The 9,018-nt window shown below is 35.3% G+C and overlaps 1 pseudogene; it reads right to left on the bottom strand.

Moving 5' to 3' along the window:
• Positions 1–5,496: 5,496 nt before the first annotated feature.
• LOC129562863 (olfactory receptor 4K1-like) lies at positions 5,497–6,429 on the bottom strand (annotated as a pseudogene).
• Positions 6,430–9,018: the final 2,589 nt, after the last annotated feature.

The raw sequence follows: 9,018 nt of genomic DNA, 5'->3' as shown, positions 1-9,018 counted from the left end.
ATCTCAGAAACTGGGAAAACTTTTCTGTGTCTGTAGTCACATTCAATGACAGCTGCATGAGATATACTGTATTATTTATTAAAGGTAAGACATCCACATATTGAGAGCATTTTCAGTTCAGTTCAGTTCAGTTCAGTCGCTCAGTAGTGTCCGACTCTCCGCGACCCCATGAATCACAGCACGCCAGGCCTCCCTGTCCATCATTTTAAAATATAAAAATTACTAATTACTTTTTTGTGTTATTCATAGAATCTTATGCCTTTTAAAACATCTTCCTATAGTGTATCAATGTATATACAAGGCTTGACAAGAGTTTTTGAAGTGATAAATGCAAAATCTATTGTTATTAAAATGACAATTTTTTGCCCCATTCTATTCTCTATCACCATTCTCTATTTTTTGAAAATAATTTAGCTATATGCTTACCTTCACCTGGGTGCTTCAGTCCATCGACGTGTTAGCAGTGACAATAATCAAATAAGTCTAATGTTTTATTTCAGATTTTAGAATCTCACATACAAACTCCAAGCTCTTTTTTTAATTTAATTCTTTTATATTGGAGTATAGTTGACTTACAATATTGTGTTAGTTTCAGGTGTATAGCAAAGTGATTCAATTATACATATACATATATCCATTCTTTTTCAGATTCTTGTCCCATATAGGCTATTACAGAATCTTGTCATCTCAATTTAATAAATACTTTAGCCCAGAATCCCTTTAACTCTGAATGCTAATATCTATATTTAATTTTTTGCTTCATGTGATTAAATTCCACATACCAGTTTTGAGCGAAATCACAGGGGAGCAATAATAGGTTGAAGAAAAGAAACCTCCAAAACCTATTGGCTTTAAAAAAAAAAAAAAAGATTGAGTCACAAGAGCCCAAAAGACAATATTTGAATACCATACTACATGCCCCCAAATCTCAGATAACCAATCCCATGGACTACAATAGCCCATTTAAAAAACTTCCTTTAGTGAGGTCATCTTGCTGTGGGAATTATTAACATACTTCAAGTTGTTTTTCTGAAAAACAAGATGATAAAAATGTTTAAGTTATTTGTCTATAATTGAAAGCAAAGTACATATCACAAGAGGGACATGTAGTGACCTAGGAGTCTGCAACACCAGTTACTCTTGTTTAACAAGCTGTCTCCCTCCATGTGCCTTTGTCTAGAGTGGCTAAGACAATAAACTCCAGCCTAAATGCCCAGAGCAGGGATATGCATCATAAGAAATATAAATCTGGCAATGGGCCTAAGATAAGTAGAATCTTTTCTTTAATCCTTTGCTTTTTTCTTTTTAAGGAAATATCTATGATAAAGTTTTTGCAACTCCATATCTTATAATAAGCTACCCCTCAAAATCCAGTATTTTCATTGTCTTTGCTCATTACTTAACCAAACATTAGAATCAAAAAGAAAGTCATTTGGGCATACAGTGGGTAAAACTGCTTAGATATAAAAGTAGTTTGCTTTTGGATATTGTGGAAAGAGTTCTCAGAGCAGTGAAAGGACTGAAGTCTACAGAGAAGAGCAGGTGACAGCAAGAAAGGGAAACTTGGTGAGCCAATAAAGAAGCCCAGGTTTCTCTGAATTCTCTATTGATAGACCAGCTTCCTTCTTGATATCTTTCCCTTTAATATTTCACAGATATTTCAATTCTTCTGTTTCCAAACATATTCCTCCTTCACTCTACCCCATCCCCAGCTAATGGCATTTCTTTTGCCTCAGCCTTTTCAGCCAGAAACTTAGTACCTTGTTTTTCCTCAGTTTTTTTCTACATACTACTTTGTATTCTTCCAAAATATTCCATTTATTAAATTATATTCATTTTAACTCCCCTATCTAAACCGTCACCATTTTTCTCCTCAAATGTTTCAAGATCTTCTGATGATCTGAACTTTTACCATTGACTGTTTCAAATCGATTCCTCCAGTTTAATCTTTAAAAATAAAATAAAAACATAAGTCATGCCAACCTTTAAAATAAGGCAGTTACCTTAACCAGAAAAAAAGATTTTATTCAGGAATAGCAGACATATTGCAATTGCAAGCTATGGCAAAAACCATAAACAAGCCTGGCAAACAAAAGAGAAGGATGTTACTTTATAGAGAAAAAGGAGGACATTTGGAGGAGCTGCTTTGAACAAAAGTTCACTGGAGGAAAGTGAGAGTTCAGAGCGGTGATATCTCACTGGGTGAGTGGAGGTAGTTTCTCACTGTACTTATACTTCCACTTTTTATATGATAGTTTTAATGTTTATTAATACGTTTGAGTTACTTGCAATTCATTAATAATAAACTGCCTATTATTATACTTTGCTAATTTTTATACTGTCTTCTGGGTGTTTGCTTCATTTCAGCTCAGTCACCCAGTCGTGTCTGACTCTTTGTGATCTGATGGACTGTAGCACCCCAGGCTTCCCTGTCCATCACCAACTCCTGGAGCCTACACAAACTCATGTCCATCACGTTGGTGATGCCACCTAAGCATCTCATCCTCCATTGTCCCCTTTTCCTCCTGCCTTCAATCTTTCCCAGCATCAGGGTCTTTTCAAATGAGTCAGTTCTTCGCATCAGGTGGCCAAAGTATGTAGTTTCAGCTTCACCGTCAGTGCTTCTAATGAAGATTCAGGACTGATAACCCTTAGGATGGACTGGTTGGATGTCCTTGCAGTCTATGGGACACAAGAGTGTTCTCCAACACCACAGTTCAAAAGCATAAATTTTTCGGCACTCAGCTTTCTTTATAGTCCAACTCTCACATCCATACATGACTACTGGAAAATCCATACGTTTGACTAGATGGACCTTTGTTGGTAAAGGAACATCTCTGCTTTGTAATATGCTATCTAGGTTGGTCATAACTTTTCTTCCAAAGAGTAAGTGTCCTTTAATTTCATGGCTGTAGTCACCATCTGCAGTGATTTTGGAGTCCGAAAATATAAAGTCTCTCACTGTTTCCAGTGTTTCCCCATCTATTTGCCATGAAGTGACAGGACTGGATGCCATGGGTATTTGCTTACTGACTTATGAAACCTCTTTACAAATTAAAGATATTACCCCTGTGGATAATAATGCTTGTCACCTAATTTTTCTTTTGACTTTATTTGTGATCGAATTTTAAAAAAAGAAACGAAAACTTTTGTGGAAATTAATGCAGTCATATTTGCCAACTATTTTTTTTAAGTTTTCAACTTCTGAATTTTTTTATCAAACTCAATGTGATAGGTTGTGCCCAATCACTAAAATCCCAAGTAGACCCAACAATGATGAGAAAGTGGAAGAATGTGTCTCTGGTAGTACAAGGAACTGGCCAAATCAAATGACCACTCACAAATTCTAATTTCCCTCTTTCTCCTACTGTTCTCCCCCACCTCCATTTTTCCTTGTGTCACCTACCCCTCCTCTACCTCAGTATTTGACTATTGAGGATCAGAGCAGCTAAATGACAGTTTTTCAAGGGTACTATTGGCAACTCTCCATTTTCACCTGCAAGTCAGAGTTAAAAGGGAAAAATATACTACGAACAATATCATGAATGCATTAATGTTTATTACATATTTAAAATGTTTTAACACCATATAAAATTTGTTTTAAAAAAAAGTCATGTTAAAGGAACATTACCATGTTTGATATTGTACAAATGAATTTGACCTGAAGTCTAAAGTTCCAAGAATTCTTAGCTAATAATTAGTATCATGGTTCTAAAAGACTATCTATATCTAAGACTCAGCTGGCTCTGATTTATCATACAGAGTTAATATCTAAACACATAGTCACTAAGTTATGTTTTAAAATATAATTAAAATACTGAACCCAATGTGATGACAATTGCAGGCTTTCTATTTTCTGTTAAGCAACTCTTTTTTCTTTGTAGAATACATTTAGTCTTTTTGTTATAAGGCCTTTTTCATAAGGCAAAGGGAGAAGTACGTAAGAAACCTTTGGCCAGCGAATGAAACAATAATTTGTTGTTCAGTCGCTAAGTCGCATCCGACTCCTTGTGGCCACATGGATTGCAGCATGCCAAGCTCCCCTGTACTTCACTATCTCCCACAGTTAGCGCAAACTCATGTCCACTGAGTCAGTGATGCCGTCCAACCATCTCATCCTCTGTTGTCCTCTTCTCCTCTTGCCCTCAATCTTTCCCAGCAGCAGGGTCTTTTTCAAATGATGTGGTGCTTCACATCAGGTGGCCAAAGTATTGGAGCTTCAGCTTGAGCATCAGTCCTTCCAATGAATATTCAGGACTGATTTCCTTTAGGATTGACTGGTTTGATCTCCTTGTTGTCCAAGGACTTTCAAGAGTCTTCTCCAGCACAGATTTTAAAACCTTTATTACCAGGTGGTGCTAGCGGTAAAGAACCAGATTGCCAATGCAGGACATAATAAGAGATCTGGGTTCAATCCCTGGGTCAGGAAGATTCCCTGGAGAAGGGCATGGCAATCCACTCCAATATTCTTGCCTGAAGAATCCCATGGACAGAGCAGCCTGGCAAGCCACAGTCCATAGAGTCGCAAAGAGTCGGACATGACTGAAGCGACTTAGCATGCTTGCAAAGCATTATTACAAGTACAAGAATTTTACATTCTCTCTTCTGTTTTCCAAGAAATAAGAAAGAATAGATCCCCAGTTTCAAAAAAAATTTTGTCATTTTTGTGCATTTGTATGTTTTAGGTACATAAGAAATTGACTTTTTCTGTGAATTTAAATAGTCTATATCTGATGTATTTGCAGACAATTTCAAAGATATTTGCAATTTTTTATGACTAATGTAGAACTCATTATAACTAACTTTTTTTACTTAAAAATAAGTAGACTAGGGAAATAGATAAGTATGCTGCTGATAGCAACAAATATCTAGAAAAAGTTTTGTTATGAATGGATATGTATATCAAATAATCTAGAAAAAACAGAAAAAATTTATTGGGACATAGCAGCAGACAGGAAAAACTATAAATAACCAAAAATTTTCAATACATGAGGAAAAGATAAGCTAAAAAACATGCAAGAAATGTATACAAGTGAGGTGAAATCTATGTTTTAAAACAATATTTTTCCACCATGTCAATTTATAGAAAAATTATTATGAATAAGTTGATAGAGCCTAACAGAAACATAATTTACTTGCATGTTTTGATTACAAGGCATAAAAATTACACAAGTTCAATTGAAGAGAATCACAAACTTAGTAACATGAATAGCTTTTTTTGTAGATTAGAATCTCTAAATTATTTATAAAATATTTTGAAAGGTTACTAAATATTTTCAAGAGAATTTGTACTTTAGAATTATAAAGTATGAAAAAGTGGTCAAAATTAAATAGCAAACCAAGAACTGGTTTTATGCAATTCCTTTGCAGTTGGGGAAAAAATCTAATTCTGTAATTCAATAACCCCAGTCATTAGCAAAAATAGTTGGCTTGATGCTGTGATCCAGTAGGGGCTTTTCATTTCCACTGCATATTTATGTTCCTTCATGGTGTGTCCTAGTTTTTCCAGAAGCTCATATGACGGTTTCTCAATTTTCTCATGGCTGACTTAACATCTTTTCTCAGAGAGTAGATGATGGGATTCAACAGGGGTGTACAAACAGTGTAAAACACAGAAAGGAACTTATCCAGAGAAAGTCTGCTAAAAGGCCATATATAAAAATAAATGCAAGGCCCAAAGAAAAGAATGACCACCGTGATGTGGGCAGTTAATGTAGAAAGTGCCTTGGATGATCCACTGGAGGAACGGTGACAAACAGTGATCAAAATGACAGTGTAGGAAATAATTAAAGCCAGAAAACCTCTCAGTGATATCAGGCCACTGTTAGTTAGGGTCATAATTTCCATTTCGTAAGTATCCATGCAAGCCAACTCTATCACCAGGGGAAGGTCACAAAAGAAGCTGTCTACCTCATTGGGGCCACAGAATGGCAGATCCACTGTAAAAGCCAAGTGGCTCACAGAATGAAGAATACCCACAGCCCAGGAAATAAACACAAAAATTATACATAGTCTTCAATTCATAATTGTGCTATAGTGTAGAGGCTTACAAATGGCTATAAATCTGTCATATGCCATAGCTACAAGCAACATCATCTCACTCCCAACGAAACTGTGAAGAAGGAATATTTGGGCCATGCAACCCTCAAAGGAAATAGTTTTGTGCTCCACAAAAAAGTCCACAAGCATCTTGGGGGTGGCAAAGTTAGATTGGCAGATATCAATGAAAGAAAGATTACTGAGCAGGAAGTACATAGGAGAGTTCAAATGGGCGTCAGAGGAAACAACAACAATAATCATGGTGTTGCCCAGAACTGATGCCACATACACTATTGAGAAGATGGCAAAGAAGAAAAGCTGAAGTTCCCAAGAATTAGAGAGTCCCAGAGGCACAAACTCAGACACCATTGATTCATTTGTGTGAGCCATGTATCCTAAGTAAAAAAAATCAGGAAAATGTCACAATGATTGACACTTATCTAGTATATATACCAAAGAAATATGATAAGTTTTCAATTAAAAGTTAATTTAATGAGACTATGTAAATAGTCAATAAACTAGTATTTAACATCTATGACTGCTGTGGAAAGTAGAAGTGAGAAACAAAGATAATTAGATATGGATCGTATCATAGAGAGATAAGATATTCATATTAAAATTAAAAATATAAAATCAGAAACATGCAAACAATACCTGATGAAATAATACCATAGATATTAGCAAAATGAAATTAACTATGCCAAAGTGGTAAGGTAACATATCATGGGGTATGTATCATTTTAGCTAAAACTAGTTAAAAGCTTGTAACTTGCTAGCCAAAACTGAAGGAAACGGCTATTTTAAGCATGGGGAATAGCAGAACTAAAGCTACAGAGGTGAAAACATGAAAGGCATACTCAGAGAGCCATGAGTTCAGTGGCTTGGCTGGAGGAGGGCTAAGGAGGCTGGAGGCTAAGGAACAGTAAAAATGAAGTTGGGAATGGTAGGTTAGGAGTAAACCATGGATGCAATTAGCCTTGAATGTAATGCCAGTGGATTACATTAATGTTTTCCAAACTGAGAGTCATAAAGTGACAGTGCTTTAGAAAGCTTAATAGAAGCAATTTGTGACAATGTCGAAAGAAGAGGCAATGGTAATACTCTGAAAGTTTCTGTGACAATCAAGAACATTCCTTTCATCCTTTGAACGATAGTTAATCAGAGTTCACCTTCTGTTGCATAAATACCAGCAGTGAATGAGTCACCTATGTGTCTTCAATCTCGTCCAACTCTGCCTTTTGTCTCTTCCCAAACATTCCTGACACACCTGGATTTATCAAAATCTGTCTGTTCTTTTGGAAATATTTTATATGACTGTATGTGGTGCATTTTGAACACATAATAGATTTTCAAAAAAGAAAATTTAAGTAATGTGTTAATAGCCTCTAAATTGATTTTTGATATTTTACTTTATTACATTGGGCACCATGTGGGCATTTGATCCCAGAAGAAAACCCTGCACAACCTCTTGTGGATCAGAAGACATTTTTGGCTTCAGCCCTGTGTATCCAACACAACACAATAGGTATTAATTTGTCACTATACTGATTGAAGTTCTACACCCTGTATACGTCAGTGAAAGATATAACTAATACAACAGATATTTAAAAGCTTAAAAGCAAAACTGAACCAATAAATTAACCAATAAAAAATATTTAAACTGTTAGAAGCTTTAATTTATGTGATTATAACCTGATTGTTGAGGCACTAAATTCTACCCTTTCAAAGAATACTCAGTGCATTTGAGTTACAATCTCTAGTTTTAAGGGGAATCAGAAACTTAAGTTACTCAAGAATAGAAACAGATTAAAAAGGCAAGAACTGACCTCATTACAAACTTCCATTATGTGATTCTCTTCTCCATCTGGAAGATTTGGGCCAGTGTTGGCTTTTCTGAACATGTATTTACATGAGCGATGCAGAGAAGGAGACAAACAAACATTGGAAGGGAAAGAAATTCCATTTCTAAAACTAAAAATGATCCTACAAAGCTACAGTTATTAATTTTAAACATATAAAATTTGAGGCCATGATGGACTTCATATAACTTTCAGTCTCCTAGATAAAGTCTGACAAATATCATGATAATTTAGTGGAATAACATTAAAGAGAGAGAGAGGGAGAAAGGGAGAGAGAGATGAAGATAAGAAGAAAATAAGTAGGAGGAAGAGGAGAAAAGGGGGGCAGAAGAGGAGAAGGAGGAGAGTAGAAGGAAGAGGAGGAAGGGAAAGCACAATGGTTAATAACCTGTAGTCAGTGGTATTTATTCAACTTTTAAAGATCGTCTCATCTTTTAAAAAAGTTTTTCTGAAAATATCCAAATTTTCTACAAAGTATCTAATAGATGATAAGATTTGTCATTTCATTTTTCAAAATACTGGAAACAACTACAAAATCTTTTCCACCCTAGTTTCCTATGATTTCTTAATCCAAGTTAATAGACTAGGGTCAATGCTATATCTTATTTTCTTCTTAATTTTTAAGGTAGTACCCATTAGTAAAAAAAAAAGAACAACTAACTTTTGTCACTTTTCAGCTGTGTGACTGCCTATAGAAGGTAGAACTAGATTATTTCCAAGGCTATTTTCATCTCTAAAATTCTAAGTTCAGAGGTAGTTATGTTATGGAAATATGTGGAGTTTATAAAAGTCACTCACAATTCCTTGGGCTAGGCACAGAGCACCAGAAAGTTATTAATGAATCATACACCTTTTCATTGTCAATGTACTTCAGAAGAAATGCTTTCGAAATGCAAAGTACACTATAGGAGAATTTCTTCATTCTTGGTGTAAAAAAGTTTGAGACACAGAAGTTGATGTTACATCCATAGCCATCTCTAAATTATGTTAATAGATCTCTAAAACCATAACATGCATAAATTTGTTTTCATTATTTTGTCTTACAATAGCCGATCACCTGTATGCCTAACAGCAGAGCAAAAGCAGTAAAGGATACCCTTACTGGCCATTATATAGTTAC

The sequence above is a fragment of the Moschus berezovskii genome, chromosome 9, assembly GCF_049115385.1.
Source record: "Moschus berezovskii isolate FMDL1 chromosome 9, NW_MosBer_1.0, whole genome shotgun sequence".
Lineage (NCBI taxonomy): Eukaryota > Metazoa > Chordata > Mammalia > Artiodactyla > Moschidae > Moschus > Moschus berezovskii.
The sequence above is the reverse complement of the archived record's forward strand: the minus strand, read 5'-3'. Positions and strand labels throughout refer to the sequence as shown.